Source organism: Chamaea fasciata, unplaced genomic scaffold, assembly GCF_029207755.1.
Source record: "Chamaea fasciata isolate MVZ Bird 193981 ecotype frontalis unplaced genomic scaffold, bChaFas1.0.hap1 SCAF_130, whole genome shotgun sequence".
NCBI classification, from domain to species: domain Eukaryota; kingdom Metazoa; phylum Chordata; class Aves; order Passeriformes; family Sylviidae; genus Chamaea; species Chamaea fasciata.
Window position 1 is genome coordinate 60,802 of NW_027094215.1, and position 19,099 is coordinate 79,900.

The 19,099-nt window shown below is 39.0% G+C and overlaps 1 long non-coding RNA gene across 3 annotated transcripts in view; it reads right to left on the reverse strand.

The window, feature by feature from the left end:
- LOC136304596 (uncharacterized) overlaps positions 1 to 19,099 on the reverse strand; it is a 49,364-nt gene that overhangs the window by 20,408 nt on the left and 9,857 nt on the right. For all 3 annotated transcript variants that reach the window (XR_010724681.1, XR_010724682.1, XR_010724683.1), the window contains exons 2-3: positions 3,571 to 3,678; positions 956 to 1,188 (exon numbers count right to left, since the gene is read on the reverse strand). This is a non-coding gene — a long non-coding RNA (uncharacterized lncRNA). The remainder of the gene's footprint in view (positions 1 to 955; positions 1,189 to 3,570; positions 3,679 to 19,099) is intronic.

Consider the following 19,099-nt stretch of genomic DNA (forward strand, 5'->3'; position numbering starts at 1 on the left):
TCTGATGTACCATTTAGCCTTCCTGGAAAGAAACCATGCCAACAAGATGAGGTAATATTGAAATTGCCATCTCCAAGCTTCCTAAAACTGGAGAGAAGGTTTGAAATCTATTCGGACTATGATTAAACTCAGCAATCAACACGGTAAAAAAATATATTGAAAAGAGCTTTTAAATAGACAAACTGCAACAGTATTTACTTATTTTCTTCTATTTCTTCTCCCTAGAATCAGGTACTCAGGAAAACTCCTTACTTCTACAACAGCATATTGACTTTTTGACATTATGATAATTTAAGTCAACATGGAAAATACATGCCAAAATAGAAAATCTAGATGTTGAAAGTAATATCAACCAAGTCAAATCCAACCTCTAAAAATAAAATCCTCAAGAAGTGGGTCACCCACCCCCAAAACTGTACCACTTATATCTACTTTAGAACAGAAATACAGGAAATATCAAAGGCCTTTTTCCACTTTGGATGTTTATGTACAAAGCAGAAGTCCAGCATATGTTTGTTTGTTAATGGTTGAGACCTCAAGCAGAAAAAAAAACCTACAAATAATCCCCAGCCAGCAGTATAAATCAGCATAAAAAAGCTCATCATTTACTAAGTATCATGGCCATAAAACTGCCCAAAGACAGGGCAAGACAAACTTCTTACTTGTACAGCAATCTAAACTGAAAAGCATCAAAATATACCACATGGAATCACTATTGCAACAACCAAGACAAAAAAAAATCTCTACTATCAATCTTCAGCAGCCAGCTCACACTTTTTTTACCCTGTTTTATAAACCATTTCTTCTTACAGAGTCACTTCCAAGCCCTTACTTTGAGTCTACTGTGTCTGACAGATCAGCTACAACATTGTTGTTCTATAAAACATCCACACTTATACCAAATTTTACTCACCCACAGACTCTACAAGCTCAGGTGTCATTGCTGTATACTCACTGTGTCAGGTTCTCCTACCACCAAGCCTGAAGGTGCCACAGTGAAGGAGCTCTGGAACTTGCTGCTCTGATGAAGGCACTTGGTCCAACTGCAGGTGCTTCCACTCTCTCTAACTGAAACCTTGATTGATGCCAGCTGCACCTCATCACCAGGTTTTCCTGAAGTTTGTTCCTGATGTTTGTTCCATCACCACGTTTTCCTGAAGAGTAGCACTCACCGTCCAAATTTTAATCCTGTATGGGACAAAATTAAATTATATAAAAATATACAATAAACATCTCTATTATTATAAACTGAAATATTTATAATTTATATAATGAAACTGTAAAGTTTAGCCCTCTAGGGGCTAAAATTAAGGGGACAAGAAGTAGAAAGACAAGAGAAGCACGGTCTGTCCAAGAAATAAAAATAACTCAAGGCCCATCAGGAGTTTGAAAGTTTCCCTCAAATAGTAAAGATCACACAAGCAAAACAGAAGTCTCCAAAGTATCGAACAGAAACATTTTGTATAGATTACATCAGTACATCCACCATTTAATTAATTAATTAACAGGTGCTAAAACCCCTACTTTATCTGTACAAAGATCAATCATGCACAGAAAAGAGGAACATATGGAAATGAAATAGAGTCTTGCAACATGCAGGTATGTGGGAGACAGACCTTTTGGGGATCCTGAAGGTGGCAGCACAATTACTAAATTACCTAAGCAAGAGTCAGCCGCCAAAAACTCCTGGGGAAGCAACACGGCCCAGAGCTGCCCCTGCCAGTGCAATAGGGGACAGCTGCAGCTTGTTTGGAGGAATACCTAAAGGTGATCCACCCAGAAGGAAAGTGATCCTACTTTAACATAAGTCTCTTGTTCTTAAGGGGTTGCTAAAAGTAAGTGTACATTTATTTGTATGTTTTACACTTAAGAGTTGCTTGAATACCCCTCCAAAAATGTTGTTAATCTGATAACTAAGAACACGCCATTAAAAAAAATGGCATGTTTTTGTCTCTCTCTTTCAAAAGTAAAATATTCCTTGTTGTTTTATGGAAAAGCACGCTCCTCTCCAAACGCATCCTGTGATGCCTATTCCATGGTAAACAGAAGCAGTGCATAATGATAAATGAAAAAGGGAAAGGTTCTTGCAAGCATTTTTATCTGTAGTATGCAGAGGTTGATCTGTTACACCCAAAAATTATTTTCAACTTAAACAATTCACCTTTGCCAAATCCCTAACTCTAATAGGTACACGCAACATTTCTTGTGAATAAGTTTACAATAAATTCTACAAGTTCACCCTCAGTAAAGGTGGCAAACACCCCAAGGGAGTATACAACACACAATATACACTCCTTGGAAGTGGAGGGAGTGAGATTTGTCCTTCCTCCTCCTACTTTTTTTGCCAAGAATGAGGGAGTCCCAAGGAACCATTTCAACAGTTCAAGGAATGTCTCACATGCCAGGAAAGGCTCTGACACACTGACTGAAAATATTGGGAGGAGGGAAGACACACATCACATCAGCCAATGCAGATTTTCGGGTGCCTCAGATATTATTCCTTCAGAACAGCCACAATCTTTTTCCATAGAGATTCTCCCCAGGTAAAAATCCAGGCGTGATGGTGAAGGGGCTAATTCTTTACCCTATTTAGAATTAGTCAGAGAACTTCACTGTGTTTGTGACTCATGTGCTCTCTTCACCTGAAACAGCTCCCACAAGACCTTGAGGGACAACTTGCTTCAACTGCCAGGAGGTCAAACTTGATAAAATCTTCAATATTGTCCTTTCCGGTGTATTTCCTTATCTTCCTACCCTTGTGAGATCTGCCTATACTGCAGGACCAGCTATCTGCTCTAACAAGATGGTTATTGTATGAAAAATACAAGCCAAAATAGAAAATCTAGATGCTGAAAGGAACATCAACCAAGTCAAATCCAACTTTTAAAAACAGAATCCTCAAGAAATGAGTCACCCACCCCCAAAACAAATGCAGCAGGAGAGGCAACTTATTCATCTCACAGAGATCATTCTCCTATCTCTCCATGCTCTGCTCCAAAGTGTGTTCAAATCAAAGGTTCTCATTTTTTTTCCTCTTCCCCTCAAATGTATTTAATTAGGTTTTTTTTTCTTTGAAGTCAAGGAAAAGAGGCCTATTTTTTTCACGGAATATTTAGCCTGGCCTTTTCCTTCCAGTGGTCTACCTCACTGCATCTTCAAACCCATTGTTCCATAGGGACAGGGAGGCATCCAAATAAAGATTAATAAAAAGGCAATTACTGTGGTATTATTAATTGAAGGAACAGGATCACTTTTTCCAGTGTCAATGAACTTCAATACACTAATAAAATTAACAAATATCAAAGTGGTTTGGGTCTGAAATAGAAACATTTCCATTAAATCTGAGTAGCTTTTCCAAATACTGGGCAAATAGTTTGATACACTTTGAAATACTAAAATATCTCCAGTGCTCCAAGATGAAGCTGAGCAAATTTCACTGAGTGAAATGAGAGTAGACATTGTTTGCACCTTCTAAGCATGCATTATATTTTCATCTTGGTGCTTAAAACAAGGCCACTGCAAGGAGAATTTCCACTATCCCAGCTGTCAGTAACTGGTTTTGTGACTTACCTGCTGGGGAATTACTCACTTCCCATTGCAAATCTGAAATCACTGTTCATTTGGACAGACTGCTCCTGACTGCACCCTGATGATGTGTCCTCAGTCCAGCTCATGGCACTGGCAAGATAAATGTGTAGAATGAGATTAGGGGCAAAACACTAACAAAATTTGCTTAGATCAAAGAGATGCACTCACACCCTGTCAGTACTACCTGACATCTTCCTGACAATATTATGAGGCAATTAATGTCTGTATGTGTTGGCTGATGGAGGTGAATTATGGTAAGTTCTAGGAGGCAACTGTCTAAAGCAGGGGAAGCTGATTAATTACCCAGCAATAACTCATTATTGAGACATTTAGGTTGACTTGTGCACCACAAAGTCAGAGGGAGCAGGAAACAATCAAACCTATGAATACTATTCAGACTAAACTCTTTGCAGCTATAGCCATAGAGGCACATATACATAGAAAATAACACCATCTCAGAGAAATAAGGTGCTTGGAAGCAAATCCTCAAACCAAGTGGGCAGTCTCCATCCCATACAACGGATGTATCAGCACATGCAGCAGGAGCACCTGTGCTGGAATTCTCACTATTTCTCAGGTCTGCCTGTTTCCTGTATCAAACAATGAGCACACACCCGGGGCACAAATGAGGAGCCAGTCTGCAAAGCCTTGGGCTTTGATCTCACACTGCTACACTGAAGCAAATGGACAGGAAAATAGAAGAAGCCTGAATACACCTCTGCTGATAAAGATCTGTATGTTAATACCATTAACATTGACTACATCTAATTTAAAGCTGATATCTGCCTGCATATCACATACAAGTTTCTTTTCAGGTGTACAAAAAATGTGTCTATTTCACAGCATTTCTTCCTTTACTTCTCCACCTGGATCATACAGAAAATACATTTCTTGGCCACCAGCAAATCATTACCCCTCATGGGGACTGTTCCCCAAAGAGTTTAAGTACCAGAACAATGGACTACTGCACAGCACCAAATTTCAATTGTGACTTAACTATTCCACAAAGGGGATTTACTGTAGTGACACCTCTCAGGAATACACCATTATTTTAAATTTCACTGATATTTTCCACTAACAAAACAGCACTTCTACTTTAGCAGTGATTCTAAGATGTAAACTTTCCATAAAGCCTTTTCTTTCCTCTGGGTGTCAGAGTTGTCCTCAAAGTCCTTCTGTGTTAAAAATTAATTGTCTGGTTTGGTCTAACACACCCAATGTATTAGTTAAGGAGTACATGCACAGTAATACTTCAGAAAGATTACAACCCTCCTCCCCAGAATCTTGGATGGCAATTTTGGGTTACTCTGAACCTCTCTCCAGCTTTGGCTTCTGAACTTTTCATTAGTTTTCCTCTTTTTGTAACCTGCTGTCCAAATACCAGAACAACCACTTGACCATTTCCATAAACAAAACATCCTCTGCAAAAGTCTTCAGTCAGAATCTTATTATTAAAGCAAGTTTTTCCAAACAGTTTCTGCCGCAGAGTCCAAGGGCCCTCTGCTCAGAATCCTTTTCCTTAAAAGCATGGGGATATGGATGATTTCTGTGCCTTGTAAAGGTCCAGTGCCATTCACCTCTGGATACCAAACTGTTCTTACATCTGACTGGGGATGTAGTCACGGAAGATGAGAGGATTTCTCTTTAGCAATGATATCCTGCCCCTTGGCAGATATCAGGCAGTTCAAATCAAATTTCAGGTTTAGCTCACAACACTCAGGATGCTGACAGATGATGGAAGCACTGTCACAGCAGCTCTAGCTTGACTTTCCGCCTACACTACTGCACATTTTAAATCACTTCCAAACAGGATCACTAGAAATGGGCAGCGATCCCTAAATCATCCATGAAAACACAATGGCATCCAACAGGTGTTTGCTTGAGTTATCCCCCTAAGGGAAGGCAGTACTTCAACAGGCATAGAGAGGATAAAAGGAATAATTCTGTTCCTAAGAGCTGCCTCCTTCCCCTGTCTCCTCATTTCACATCAACATCTAAGAGGTCAACATTCAAGAGCTTTTCTTACAGTCTCTTCTTGAACCCCTCGGACTTGTTCTCATCTCAGTATATCCAGGTAACTCCATTTAGAGTTAGTATATCCAGCTAACTCCATTTAGAGTTACTGGAGATTTGTTCATCACGTTTATTATCTTCCAAGCTACTGGGCAAACCAAGTGGGTTATCCTGTCTTAAAAATTCCAGGTCTGCCTGACCAATATATGATAGACATTCAATTTAGGAAATACTGCCAAAAAGAAGACATTTCCCTGATCTTCTGAGTATAGTGGACACCACATAAAAGTACTAGAGCAGAGCCATGAAAACCAGAGCAAGGCAAACAATGCCTGGCCCAGAATTGTCTCTCTCACACAGAAAAAAAAGTCAGAACAATTAGGAGGAAGTCCAAGATTAATTAGATGATAAGCATGTGTCCACCAAAACACTGCACTGGGGAAATGGATGGAGTCTAGAGAATTAGAGCAGCTGCCAACATGAGACTTAAGTTTGTAAACACACTTTTCATTGTAACTCTCCACAAAAAACCTTGGGACCTTTCACTACTCTCCCCAGAGGTTTTGGCCTTGTTATTAGTTTGCTTGGTGCCAGTTTGAGTGCCACTGAACCCACCTTATAATTTATCTTCAGAATATTTAATTAGATTAATTTTGTGCTCTATTAACATGCTTGGGTTTAACTTTTTGCCTTATTTAACATTATAAAGTAGATAAAGGATAGGGCCTATAATTGTTTACATCGCATTAGGCACAATTTCTGCATTCTGTGAATGCTTCCTCATTAGTTTTTCTCTGCTTGCTTAATTTATCCACTCCAAAAGACTGAATTCATTAACTACAATTACCATGGTTATTGTCTTTGGAATATTTTTATGTACTTATAATTAATGTATTTTAAACATACAGTCAAAGGTCATACATTTGAAATCATGTGTAGCCTTCCGTACTGATATCAAGATTTAGTTCAAGAATATGATTGATAATTTAAATATTTTCCTTTCTCAAGTCATGGAGCATAATAGAATAATTATCAAAAAAAAATACTGCCATATCATCCTATCATCATGCCTATTCTATTATTCCTGTGGATTATTTGAGTAATCCATAATAATAAAAGTTCTAACGAACAATAATTAAGAGAAAAGATACAGGATAGTTCCTCCCAGTTTTGATACCATGAGCCCTGTAAGGTTAACTCCGAAGGCCTCCAACGGGCGTTCAGAATAATTCATTTTGTGTATGATATTCCTTATTTATAGCCAAAGCAGGGAATATACTTCAGCTTCTAAACATTTACAATCTCTAATCCATTTTTTTCCAACATGAGTAATTTACATATCCAAGTCCAAACAGAATGAAAACTATGTTTTGATTTACTAAAATCTCATTATTCTTCTAATTGCAATAGGCACGAGATTGTACAGTAGCAAATCCCTCCAATTTCCACTAACTTCACTGAATACCACACCTTAACTTTATACAGGATAAAGATATTTAAGGAATTCTATATTGTTTGACAGTTCTAAGATACAGTTTTGCTTTTGCAAACTGTATTCCAACCGCTGTTTTCAACATCACCTCATGCTACACAAAAATCACAATGCAACCTTTTCATTTCCACTGGATACATGCAATATTATTATTAGTTACTAAAATTAATTGTGGGACACTGTCATGATCTTTAGAAAGGTTAAAAAATCCTTCGTTGCCCTTTAACTGAAGTCGTTTCAAGTGCAAAAACGCCAGAATCAAAGCACAGCAATAGAGAAAAGGAGAGGAAACAGAACTAATCTTATTAAGGAATGAAAAATAGATCCTTTACCATAATGAGAATGGTTCCTACAAATGGTGTTTATTGTGTGCTTAACAAAATAAATATTAATAGAACTTAGCAAAGTAATGCCTTAGATCCAAGCTTATAGCATCATATCCTTTCAATAGTTATGCTTGTTGGTTTTGTCCTTTTCTTCATTCCTGTCATTGATTATCCTTTGACCTAGTCCTCCCTCCACCTCTGACCATCATTCATCACACATGGTCTTATACTGCAAATCATCTACCCAAAAGAGAAACCAGTGCATTCTTCAGCCAGTGATCAAATTCCAAGTACTCAATGAAACAAGTCTAAAATACAAAAGATTTTTCAGTTCATTTTATAACTTGCCTGCTGTCATTACCCCAACATCCCAGAATTAACATTTTTCATTCCCACTTCTAGATTATTTATTTCCTAATGTCTTCCATTGCTCTCTTAAGACATGTTTTAGATCTGGTTATCCCACAGTTATTCCAAGTATTTTAGCTAGGCACGACATTGAGACTGAGGTTTACCTAAGTCATTAACTGAAAGCCAGGAGAAAAAAACAAAACCAAACAAAATAAAGACCAAAAACAAAAACCAAAAAACCCAACCAACCAAACAAAAAACCCCAAAAATCAAGACAGCTTTTTTCTGTAACCAACAGCAAAGAAAGAAAAGCGTGTTTGCTTTCCTCACTCCCATCTTTACAGTCTCTCTGGTCTTAGCATCAAAATCAAGTTGTTCCTTTTGCTCTTCCCTTGCTATTTCTTCCCCCACCAAAAATCAAAACCTGATGTCATCTAGACCAACTTTGCAATGAGAACCACAGTGCTGGGAGAATGGCTTCCTGAGCACAGAAACACAGAGCTCAAAGCCTTAAACCTGGGCTAATCCTTCAGGAGAACGGGTCCATTCTCTCAGAGGCAAAATGGCAACCTGAACTGCATTAAAAAATGCAGTTTTTTGATCTCTTCAAGTGCACAGCACACAATATTTTGCTCTGCACATAGCTGTTTAAGCAGTCCATCATCAAGGCTTTCTAGCCTTTACTAGAAAGTGTCATTAACACGGGGGTTGGGACATTAAATGTCAGCTTTTACCATTAACTCATTTTAAAGGCATGCTCTCTTTCCATTTAAATCTGCACTGCACCTTCAGTTTGATTTTGGCAAGCAAGACAGAGTCGCAAGACAGAGTCACAAGGCAAGAAAGATCAACCCAAAACTTCCAAAAGTGAATGTGACCTCTGAAGATTGCATCCTGTTTTACCAGCTGCTTCATCAACATCTGTGCACCTTGGAGTAGCCTGAGACATAGCAAAGGACACACTTACTGCTAATTTTGATTCTTTTATAGTAAAAATTCTTTAAGAGATTTCAGGGAAGAAAAGAGCAAGTACCAAACAGTCTATAAAGGTTTCACTGGTATCATGATACAGCACATTAATAGCTTTAATGTGAAGAAAAAAAAAAAATTACATGTGGGCTAATAAAAAGTCTTCTTTCAATTCCCTCTGTAACACCTCCCCACGACTTGACCATCTGTACATTGATATATGAGTAAAAACACTCGAATGTGTGGTGCCAAGGGACTTGTAGATTCACAGAAGCTGACTACAACAGCACCACGTTGAGAACACCCCCCGCACAACCTTCAGCTCTGCACAAGAAGCCAAAATTAGCACTTCCCCCCTCAGCTGCTTCAGAGTCGTGCTGACTTCACCAGCCAAAGAGTAATTTCATAAAACATCTGTCTGACCTAAAACAAAACTTGCAAAGAAACAAGGATAGGTTGAAGGTAAGGCAACTTGGGAAGATCTTTCCTCTGTAAAGATGCTACTGCACATCCACTCAGCTCAAAATACACCAACTCTCTAAGCATTTTTCTTTCACTCCTCAGTATTTTACTTGAATAAGCTACATATACTCTTATGAAAATGGTGCAAAGATTATAGTTGTGTACAGGATATATATACAACATTGTTTCTAGTACAAAATTCATAGCTTCAGATTTTTTCTAAATTCAAATTCATGGCTTAGAAATTTGCTTTGTAGGGAAACCGTATCACATTCTTCTCCTAGAAATCAAACTTCCTTGGGAAATAAAAGGAGAAAGAACTTGAAAAACTATTTAAGAATATCTTAAGTTGCTCTAAATCAGGAACTACAGTAATTTTTTTGGTCTTGACTCACAGCAAAATGATTTTAACTAGGAAAACAGTCTCTGCAAACTTGAACTGAGCGTTTCACCAATGCAAGTAATGAGAGATGGTTGCTGTTAAGTGAATATTTCACCTCGGGATGTGTTTTGCAATCCAGCAAACCATAAGCTGTCAGGAGCATCTCATCTCAGTGACTTCCCTGAATAGTCCTCACAGGATTTCTGACTCAGTCAGAATATGGTAAGGAGTATGGCCAAGCAGAGAAACCTCTTGATAATGTTTGTTTTTAAAGGAGGGGCAGAGTGGCATTTTTACATCTTTGCACAATAGTCCTATTTTTGCTGGGCCCAAGTCACCCTACATTGCACAGAATTTCTGATGTTAGGGTTGAAATTAGAACGGCAAATCCTAAACACCAAGGATGCAGTGTGTCCTCAAAGAGAAACATCAAAAGCTAGTACACTTTGTGCCAAGTTAAAGGTTTTGAGTACAAAGATGTAACAACAGAAAAGTTCATGCATGCTTATGTGAAAAAATATGAAGTGTATCTGCAACCTAGGGCTTGGAAATTATTCATTAAAATAAGAAGGCCCAAGCCCTTAGATACTGTTTTGACTTTCTTCTTATTTTGATCTTAATGTGAAACAATTTACAACATCAAAATGTTGTTATATTTCAGAAGTTTTGTTTTAATTGTAATGCCGAATTATATAATAATTATAATTTGCTTTTCAAATCATCTTTGAGAAGAAAGGAATAATAAAATTATCCTAGTAAAACCACTAGGGGATTATTGTTGCACTGGAATATCAAAGAACTTCGGATGCATTGAGATTTATTGTCGCACAAAACATCGAAGTGTTAATGATCTTAATCTGAAACTGGGTGTTCTTCCTTTGATTAGGCACTATACATCAGTATGACAGTCTTAATACTTTCTGGTTAGACTGATAAATGCAACAGATTTTGTTACGTTACTCAGTATGCCTGCAAGTTAATATAGAAATAAAACTATTTCCTTATAAATTTTAGATTATGCAGAGGTAAGCACAGTACAGCTGTTGACTTATTTTGCAGTGCACACTGTATTATGAAATGGATTAAGCAACTTCCCACCCCCCAAACAGGAAAAATTATGGGAGTTTTTCCTCTGAGCTGATGTTCCTCCTAACAAATGCTTCAGTTCAAACTGATCAAGGCATTTAACATTTGAATGAGCTTACTAATTTAAGCAACAGTACTATGCTTACAGCCAGGAGCATACACACCTCACCTAACTGACTGAGCAAGGGGGACCTGCAAGTCCACAATTATTCTGGAATTTTCACTCTGTGGCTTACGAGTACCTCCATCTCATGTTTATTAGCAAGACTCAAACACAGCAAGAACAATCACATATTTCCTAAGATAATGAGCCCTTGTTAATTCTTCATTTATCCTTACTAAGAAAACCTAAGAAACCAAGCTTTATATTGCAAATGGATAACAGAAAAGAGAGCAAAAATTTTTCCTAAGAGTCATATGGGAATAAAATAACTACATCCATTTCAAATTATTTCATGCACACCAAACCTTGCAAAGCAGGCGTGCAAACATTCATGCCTAGGCACAAAGTATTTCTGCTGAGAAATGCAATCTTTCACTTGCACATCGCTGTAAGTTAATATAAATCTTTCAAAAGATTCCTCAGTATTTTTCATTTTTCAAACCCGAATTTAAATAACATCCATCAAGAATTCACATAAGCAGAACAAGCACAGCAACAACAAATGAAAAAACGACTCTCTGAAGCAGACAGTTTAATGCCTAGCACGCAAGACAACACAAACAAAACTAAAAGCAATGGCTCAAAATAGGCACTGTTTTTTCTCTTTTCATCAAAAGCTGATTATAACCCCTCTAAGAAACCAGCATGATCTCCACAGGCTTCACTGTCCTATATGAGGAAGATACAGTGGCATTTATTTGTTGGATTCACACAGTGGGTGTGTGACCCGCTCGGGCATGGCGCGGAGGGCAGAGCTGGGCGCACACACAGCTCCTGCCCAAGGTGCACAACAAACAAACACTGCTGCTGTTGCAGGACCACCTTCCCTACACAATTTTTCCTACAGGTGATCTCATGCCGTGCAATTTGTAACAAGAAACTGAGAGAATCCAGGAATCAGGTGGCTCCAGAGAATGCTCGCTGATTTACAAGGTTAATTTCCCACAGCGGCATCCAGACAGGTTAGTGAACTATGAAGCATTTTCCTTTCAATAATGGAATGGAATAACATGCCGACAGAACAGACTGAAAATACTTAATTTCTCCCTCTTACATAAGAATATTTAATGTGACTTCTAAATGACCCAGCTGAGAGAGGCATTCTTTCCTTAGATAAAACACATGACAGAGAAGAAAAAAAATATCTTTTGAAACAACTCTCCCTAAATTATATGGGCTTTGCAGGATATTCCATGACCAGAATGAAATCTAAGTAAACAAAGGAGGATGCCAAATTTCAGATTCCTAAGGTTCATGAAGTTGAATTCTACAGCTCATGATGACCACAGTGGTTTCAGAGAGAGGATGACAACGTTTGATGTTGGCCAAGAGTCCACAGGAGATGATGATGCTACTGAGTGATGAACAACACACACCTCTGAGTTTCTCTGTCATTCTGAAGAGAATTCCTGACTGTACAATCATGCAGCAGAAAGACAGCCAGGAACCAAAGAAAATTCCCAAACAACCCCACAGAGAAGCCCCCCACCAGCTCTGCACTGCTTTCATCAAGAGGTATCAGACCACAGCTTTTTTAATGACATGCTCTTCACAACAGTACTCCATACATGAAATTTCATGTGAATAGCTGCACTGAACATGCTGGAATTACAGAAGAAATTTCCAGCTGCAGTAGAAAATTAGACATTTGATGGAACTGAGCAACTGAAAGTGTTTGTTATATATATCTACAAGTATTTTTATAAGAGTCCAGCATCACTCTATCCTGCATCTAAGCAAACAAATATTTAGCATAACCTGCTCAACTCTGCAGCATAACACTAATGACAAGATTTCTTTTAAAGGTAATTTGTATTATTATCACTCTGATAATAACACATTACTGTCATTAACTGCAACTCATGAAAAATAAAAATACACTGCTTAACATGAATATTGCTTTCTGTTGGTTTAAAGGAGGAGGCTGACTGTCATTCTGCTCCAAGAGAAGCATACAAGGCTTGGCATGAAAACCCCTTTGGTTTATATTTTCGAGAAATCACCATTTCCCCCTGGCCTTGGTCAGAACTTCTTTTAGATTCCCTAAATGCCACCAAAAGCAGGAGACATTGGCTCTACAGTTGGCCTGTTCAGGAAGGTATGAGAGATTTTCCAGATAACACATTCAAATAGTCTCTGGTGAGTACACTAGGATTTATGACAACAATTAATACAAACTGAATCAAAAAGGAAGATAAAATGTTTTAAGTTTAGATATTATTGCAAATTCTGGTTTTTAAGATCAGAATTTTTCCAAGAATGCTCAGTCATTCTCCTGCAGCAACAGTCTTTTGAGCTGTCAGTGTGAATTGTCCACGGTTCATCCTGAAATTAAAGAAAATCCCTGGCAGCAAAAGCGAAGAGTCAGCCAAAACCTATCCATTTCACTCACTGCCAACTTGCTCTCAATCTCTCCATTACTCTCTGGAAGCTCCTCTACCAACTTTCCTTTCTTTTCCTATGTTAAGGGACAGAGGGATGGCTCTTCATACTTTTGGAGCATCTTCAGAGAAAATTTTAATAGAAGTACCCGTGTTTTATTATTTCCTCAATCTCATATTACATAAAACTATCTAAAACAGCCCCTCCTTTGGAATAAATTTGATGCCACCACTGATATGCCCATTGCACTTTACTACTATCTGAATAGGACCGAATGTTAAGTGATCTTGTTTTATTGTTCTAATATAATACCGAGAAGAAAGAAAAGTCAGTTAAAAAGCTTATTGCTGGAAAATGAATTTCTTATGAATTCTCTCTAAGTGAATAGAGAGACAGATTGCAGCTTCCTTATGAAGGAGGTTACTGGGGAACTGGCTTCTCTAATTCACACTCTCAAATAAATCCATTCTGACAAATGCTTTAAAACACATGTGAAAACCTTCTTTTAGTGTTAAAAGAAATAAAAAATACATTAGGAGAAAGGAAATTTCCCTACATGAAGACTCCACACAGTACTTCAAGAGACTTTTCAAGTGCAGCCATATGTCTGTGAAAACTGGATTTACACAATCTCCTGTCACTAGAATTCGTTTATTGACAGCACAAAGTACCCAGTAACTGCAGGGTCATCTTGCGCTAGCATGCAGCTTCCCTCCCGCCTACAGAAAAGGTGTTTGTTTGCTGCTATTTCAGGAGTCCTGTTCACCCTGACCTACAGCGCCCTGTATTTTATGGTAGATACAAAGCATACTGGAAGATGGAGGAAATCGAGTCCCCTCTACCAACAAGTAGACTAAAACCAAGCTTAACTCTGCCAGCTTTTCTGTTGGTAATTACACCAGGTTACAAAATTGCTGTTACAAAAAACATGATCAAACTTCAAGGAACCACACCAAAGATCTGAGGGATTCTAAAGTAAAGTTAAACAAATGTTTTCAGCCCACTACACAGACACTCATTTCTTATACAGTAAAAATACAGGACTGATGTGAATATTTTAAGAAATCATGGACTAAGCCAGCCTGAACTCTAATACAGGTAGAATCACCATTTTTTTCAGGACAATAAAGCTTGGAACTTGCATACACAACAAAATCCTTCTCCGCACGATTTACTGGCAGAAATCATCCACAAAGTTGGCCAAAAGAAAATTTTGAACCCTTTCACCTTACATATGCAGTACAAAACATTACCTGCTGCACTACAGAGAAGCAAGTCTTTTAAGAGAGTCACCTGTACCATGCAAAGTCACAGTAAAATATGACACATTTTTTCCAACTCAGTATTTATGCAGAGGGCAGAGTGTACAGGGAAGGGGAGAAAAAAATCATTATTTAATTGCAAAGCATTGCTAGAAGAAAAGCAGGTTAAGGCAGCAAAAAAGCCAAATGCCAGTAACTTTAGCTGAACGATAGTAACTAGAGACAATTGCCACAACAATTCCACATGGCTAGAATTAAGATTTGTGACAGCTCAGAGCTAAAGGAGGCACAACTTATGACTAGTTTCTTGCTATGATCAGAACAACTGCAAAAACAGAACCAGAGACAAAGATTCTTGTAATGAAGACACTGAGAAACTACACTGATAATAAATCAGAGTTCCTCCCTGCAGTTATCAAATGGGATATCACTTCAGAAGCCTGATAACCTACACAACACAGTCTGGCTGCCAGGCTCACAAGAGATGATGCGAGCTTTGGGCTAGAAAATAAATATCCATTACCATGACCTTTCTACTGCACGTTACTAAGACTTGCTCCTATCTGGAATCCAAATATCTTGCAGATAAGTAACTTGCACTTTCATTGTAAGGTCCACAACTACCTGGAAAACCATTTACTGCATCTCTAGCATAAATGTTATCTTTCTCACAACTGAAAGTTAATTACAAATTATGGATTCAGCCCAGAATGATTCACATTTCCCCTGGGGGTTAAGGAACAGAACCAGATCATTGCACACAATCACAGCCATAATGCAAAATAAATCTGTAAGTCTCTTAAACAATTGTTGCTTAAAACTCTTTAAATGAGTCTGTTCTGTGGCTCAGAAATTAAGAGGAAAATGACAAATGCAATCACTTGCAGTGCATCCGAGCCCTGAATGACCTCATGACACAACTCAAGCCTGTCTAGGCCCAACACCATCTTCCGAGAACATTTTATTAAAGCTGAAAGAACACTTATTTCTACCTACAAGAACCCTAAAGAAATCATTTCAGGAAAAAAGCTGTCATTAGTACCAGAACATGTCTCAAATACCTGCTATGTCATTTAGAAACTGCATTGCACCATGACAGCAACTTATTTCTAGAACACTCTTTTTGACAGATACAATGCTATTGCACTAAAAATAACGTGGGTCAAACAACGAGGAAAGGAGGATATTCTAACACAGACATGGCTTACTGCATTTGTACAATGTTTCAGCAACATCTAGAAAGAAACAAAACCTTGTTTTAAGGCCTGACTGCAAGTTAAAAGTTTTGCATTCTGGTTGGGTCACAGGGTACAAGTAACTCACCCACCATCACAGGCCTGGTGGCAGAAGGGCTTTCCTGGTGGCAGGAGGGCTTCCCTGGCACAGCTGATCCTCCAGAGCCTCCTGAGGCCTCCCCCTGCCCTCAGGCACGAGGCTGCTCTGCCCAGGGCCGTGCCCAGCACTGCACACTGACCCCAAACACTCCAGGAGCCCACTGGGGCCACAGCAACCGCCTGGCGCCCCCAACACTCCATGGACAGCAGCCCATTATGACCACAGCAACAGCCTGGCACCCAAACATTCCCACCACTGCTGTCTCCTGGGAAACAGATGCAGAACCCAGGAATATGATTACCCCTATTAGCAGTACCACGACACAGGCTACCATAGCTACCAGTGATAAAAATTCAACCAAAATCCCATCCATTTCATTCTGCTGCCAACCCTCTCTGATTTAGCTAAGAGAATCATCTACATTTCCTCCAAAGATCTGATCTACTTCATAAACCATTTATTTCCAATTTCAATCCAAACAACTTGCATATAAATATTTTACCATTTCCCTAAATAATATCCACATTTACCTGGAAACCATTTACTGCATCTCTACTATAAATATTACGTTATTCAACTTCATTACAAATTTATCTCAAATTTAGAGTCCAATTTAGGTCAAAGTTTTCAGCCTTCCTAAAGTACAGTTCCATTTTTAACCTGTATTTCCATCTTCTATCAATACATAGTAAAAGCAAGTACACAATGCATTCAGTTCCCCTTAATTTTTTAAGCCAAAACTAAAAATAAGAACAAACCCAAACTTCAACCTGGTCACTGTCACAGATATGCTCTCAGACATACTTTCTCCATTTTTGGACCATTACCTCACTCTTCTTGATACTCTTCATATTGTTTTCAAAATCTTTGCACAGTGATTTGACCATTTAACTGAGACTTCAGCAGCACAGGAACCAGCTTTAGGCAACCCCTGGACAAAGAAGTTAATACTCATAAGCCTATTAAACCCGCCCATTTTTCCTAGAGTTCAAAAGCTCAGACTGGGGGGGGTTCTGCAACAAACGCAACCTGCACACCCAGAACCTGACGGGCATGTTCAGTTCGAGTCGCCTGTGAGGACACCCACGGCCCTTTCTCCTTCATGAGGGAAGCACCGCACTAGAGGAGCAGAGGAGCGGCCGTCTCCATGACGCCCTTCCCGCCAGCGAACACTGCACGCCCTCATGCGACATCACACAGCTCGCCCCACCAGTCAGCACCCAGAAACACGGAAGCAGAGGATTGCTTTCTTCCAAAGTGATTTCTCATTTCCCGGGCTAGGAGACACACTTGTGCTGCTGTGGTAGCTTCTCTGCTTCTGCAGAGCACAGACAGCACACGCGGCTGCCGCGCCAAGCCACAAGAAAGAGCCGGCAAGAGCACTAGATCTGACGAAAAAGAGATTTCTCGCTTCCTGGGCTAGGAGATGCACTTGCGCTGCTGCAGGAGCTTCTCTGGTTGCGATATAAAGGAGAAAAGAACCTACACAGAAAAATGCAGTGTTTGATTTCATAATGTATGTCCTGAAGTCTCCACTGTGATCCAATCCCAAAACATTCCTGCAGTGTCAAGTCAACAGCTGGAGAGCAATTGTTTGGGTTTTGGGTTTTTTTATTAGATTTAAGTAGGAAAATTTAAGGGAGATGCTCGATAAGCTTTTAAGACTCCAAACCACCCAAAGAAGGTAATAAGAACACGGCAAAAAACTGTCTGTTTTTCACTAAACAGGATTAAACTACTATGGGAGACTTCTTTAGGCAAGTCACTATTAGGCAGAGCGGCAGTACCATAAATTAACAGCCCTGTTGTTCAATTCACTTTTGGAAGAAATTCCAGTTCTGAGCTAATTGAGTCAGTTGGAAGTCATCAAAAACTGTGGATTGCTGCAGAGGAGAAGAGTTTTTCCTACCCCTTACCTAGTACCAAGGAAAGTAAGGTCTCCCCAACAAGACATTCAGAGATTACTGCTGTGAAATGAGTCTTCTTTGCAAGGAAGGAAGCTGCTGTTAGAGCTCCTAGGGTCATTCTAAAAACCTCAGACAAAAAACTCACAGTCAATTCTAAAGAAGCCACCAGTAGAAATACCAAACTCATTTGAAGCATCATGCAGTGCCTGGGTAAGTAGGAAAGAAAAATGGAGAAAGAGTAAATTATTACCCGTTGAAAACTAGACCAAGCAAGATACACAAGTTGACCACACCTAAAAAAGGCACTGCTTCTAAATGGGGACAGATCTTAAAACAATAATCCTGAGTTTATGCACCTGAGAATTCCAAGATTTGAAGAACCGACTAAAGAAAACCAAACAAACAGCAATAACAACAAAAAGAAACAAGGATTAAAAACTTGCCTGTCAATAGAAATACCTGTTTTATAGGAGTTTTTAGTTTTGGTTTCAAAGATTTGACTTACTCCCAAATGAAGAGTCCACAGCAGCCTTCATCCAGAAAGAATCTCCAGGACTAGCCTTGCAAACATTTAACCAGAAGCAGGCTTCTGAAAGCCCAGCTACAGTAGCTCAAAACAGCAGCTAATGCACTCTAACCATTACCTTTTCCATCTTCCTGTACACAGATACAACATAAAGGCACAGCCTAAAGCCTTTTACTGCATCTTCCCCTTGCCAAAAGTTTCAGCTGCCCCAGCTTAGGACAAATTGAGAAAGAGACAAGAGAAAGCAGCTAAATCCTAAGGAAAGTGCACAGCCCTTCCCTGCTCTTAAACTCAGGCTCTTGATTGGATTTAGCTGTAGACAAAGTCAAAATATGCCTTAAGTGCCTTAAGCAAAGAAGAGACTCTATTGGTTGACAGAAAAGCCCTCAAGTCCAGTTCAAAGTTCAGTAGCATTGCCTTTTAGAAAGTTAACTAATTCCTAGACATAATATAAACATAACAGAGCATTGCTAACATTGCTAGACACAATAGGTAGGCTGTAGGCCTAGGCCTCCTGTAAGAAATAACCCCATTGTCACACAACTGTCTTACACCAGGATAGGTGCAAAAAGACAGGAATTCACTTTCCTATTTATCTTCCAGATTATGTCTGTCCTGATTAACTGTTAGAAACATATAGAAAGAGGTGCAAGTACAAAACCTAGAATATTAGATGTATTTATACAGACTTCCACTGTCATTTCCAGAAACACCTTCTCTCAAGAACTTCACTCTCTTTTCCAATTTCTAGAATAAAATAGACTAGTATGCCTAGGACACTAATTAATTTTCAGCTGAATCTGATTAGTGCAGCTGCTGGACTGCAGAGCCTTGTCTTGCACAAGTTACAACTGA